Genomic DNA, 2,785 nt, shown 5'->3' on the forward strand with positions numbered 1-2,785 from the left:
AACTGTTCCAGATTGCAACCTTTTATCCCCTACCAGACATGCATAAAAATGAATCCATATGTGTATGTTAAGTAGCAGTTCTAAAAATAACGGAGACTTTGAATATTGTAAAGACGATAGGACGAGAGAGATCCTCCTGGAGTGGATGGTTAGGGAAGCACTCACTGCAGAAAGAAGACTTGACCGGGGTTCTGAGGGATGAGTTGGAGTTGCATAAGTGGATGGCAAGAGAGATGTCTCGGGTCACGTGGAACGTGACAAAGCCACAGAGGTGGTAATGAGCAAGTGGGGACAGCGCTGAGAGGCTGTGTAGAGCAGTGCAGGGATGAGGCGGGGGGGGCGGCGGAGGCTGAGTTGGACACCACTGAGGAAGAACGGGACCTACCGGGGTCATAGTCATCTTCGTCTCTACGGGACTACACGGGACACGGTGTAGCGCCCAGTAAATACCTGTGGGCGAATCCGTAGATCCACAAAGGACATAAAGTGGCATTTTCAGATTTCTCTGGCTGGGCACATCGGAGGGCAAGGAGTTGAGGCTGGCCGACCATGTAGAAGGTTACTAGAGGAGTCTGAAGACCTGACCTATACAAGAGCCAAGGCGGCCGGAAGAGGAGGGCAACAACAGGAGAAACGGAACAACCGAAAAATTTTAAGAACTTGGAGATTGGCTGCATTCGTGGAAGGAAGGCAAATTCCAGGTGCTTGACATTTGGGGCCTGCGTAATGTCTGAGACAGCAAGGAGGACAATGTCATAAGGAGCAAGGGCTGAAGGTGGGGAGGGGAAGGTACAAGTCCAAGTATTTAAGGCGATGGGAGACAGCCGTGTGTAATCGTCCTGCCTTCATCTGGAGATACGGACTCATACAGATGGGGTCTCCTTTATAGGAGACGCTTGGCATCCCCGGCCCAAAAGCCTTTGCACTGTTTTTTTTTTTTTTTTTTCTTGAGACAACATCGTGAAATTATGGTAAGCTCTTCACACAGTATTTCCTGAAAAGCTGAGATTCAAAAAAACCACCTGAACGATTGTAAGTCTGATTTAATACCACTGCTCTCCGTAAAAGCTTCCCCGAGGGCTGGCGTAGAGCCTCACGCTCCAAACGCAACCACATCGGGATGGCCTGGGTGTGAGGCCCCGGGGTCTGCATCTTTAGTTTGCCCTTCATGTCATTCTGATGCTTGCCGGAGCTTAAGAATCACTAGCACGGGGGGAAAAGGAAGCCCCTCAAGAGCCTGCCTACACTGCCCTTCCACCGACTCCCACAGAAGGCATCCTGGGATAAGCCATTCCCCTGAGAACTCTGGAGCTGCGATCCCAGGCTTCAAACCCCAGCTCTCCCTGGCTACCAATACTTGGGGAAGTCACTTCATTTCCAAAGCATTTAAATCTCTCCAATACGAACTGACCAAGGCCAGGGAAGGGCTGGGCAAGGATGAAGGGGATGGGGAAGGGAACATCCTCCCTATTATGCAGAGCATCATGCAGAACCTCCTGTCCAAGGATGTGCTGTACCCATCACTGAAGGAAATCACCGAAGGGCATCCAGAATGTTTGCAGAGTCATCAGGAGTCTCTTCCTCCAGAGCAGTTTGAAAAATATCAGGAACAACATAGTGTCATGGGCAAGATATGTGAGCAGTTTGAGGCAGAGGCCCCCACAGACAGTGAGGCCACGCAGAAGGCTCGTTTCGAGTTAGTGCTGGATCCTATGCAGCGGCTACCGGATTTGGGCCATCCTCCAAAAGAACTGGCTGGGGAGAAGCCTCCTGGCCTCAACTTTGACCTGGATGCCCTCAATCTGTCAGGCCCACCAGGTGCCAGCGGCGAACAGTGTCGGATCGTGTGAAAGGCCACACGTGTCTGTCCCTGATTCCCAGCCATGGGGAGCAGCTGGAGTCAGCAGAACCACTGGGAACTGAGGCAGGAGTGTCTTCTGCAAGAGCAGTCTGCCCACTGCCCTCTGTCGTCCCAGCTGAGATTGTGCCATTCCAGCTGAGGCTTTGACTCTGTCTTTCTAGAAATATGGCCTATTGTGCAGGCCGTTTCTGTGAGCCCTATCCATGTGGTTTCTGCTACTAGCAAAGGCCCAGCTACCTTCCAGGTGAAGGAAGGCATCCCTTGTGGGGCATGCACTTTCTTTGCTCCGAAATAATGCTATATATGGCCACACTGATGTTAAAAAAAAAAAAAAAAAAAAATCTCTCCAGTATGACCTGATCTAAAAGAGGGGAATGAGAACGGCACTACCTCATGGGGTTCCTTTGAGGATTATATGCACAGGGTAAACATTCTTGATTCTGCCACTCTGGACACTTAGCCTAGGTAACTCTCTGCCCTGTCCTCGGACACTTAGCAGCATCCCTGGCCTCCACCCACCCCTTGCTGGGAGTACGTCCCCCCCCATAGTGACAGTCAAAATGTCTCCAGATATTGCCAGATTTCCTCTGAAGGACAAATCACCCCTGGCTGAGAACCACCTATGAAGAACAGTGTTAGCTCTTGAGAATTTGCCAGAAGAAACGCTGAACACGATGTTCATTGGCTCCTTCAGCTCCCAACAACCCAATGAGAGAGGCCTTATCTCCAGGTTTCTACACCAAGAAGGTAAAGTTCAGAGGGGTACATACCTCGCCTAAAGTCACTCAGCCAGCAGATTACAGAGAGGACCCCAGGTGGACCCTCAGTCCCAAGCATTTTGGAGCTGGCTCACTGCCGGATGGCCACCATCTCAAGAGGTAGCTGTTGGAGAAACTGCCCTCGTCATACGTTGCTCTATGGGTG

General features: G+C 51.0%; 1 pseudogene; it reads left to right on the top strand.

Moving 5' to 3' along the window:
- The first annotated feature begins 1,484 nt into the window (after positions 1-1,484).
- LOC114210261 (peroxisomal biogenesis factor 19 pseudogene) lies at positions 1,485-1,850 on the top strand (annotated as a pseudogene).
- Positions 1,851-2,785: the final 935 nt, after the last annotated feature.

This window comes from Eumetopias jubatus, unplaced genomic scaffold (assembly GCF_037043125.1).
Source record: "Eumetopias jubatus isolate StellerSeaLion01/CBP00866 unplaced genomic scaffold, mEumJub1_p1.0 scaffold_17, whole genome shotgun sequence".
Lineage (NCBI taxonomy): Eukaryota > Metazoa > Chordata > Mammalia > Carnivora > Otariidae > Eumetopias > Eumetopias jubatus.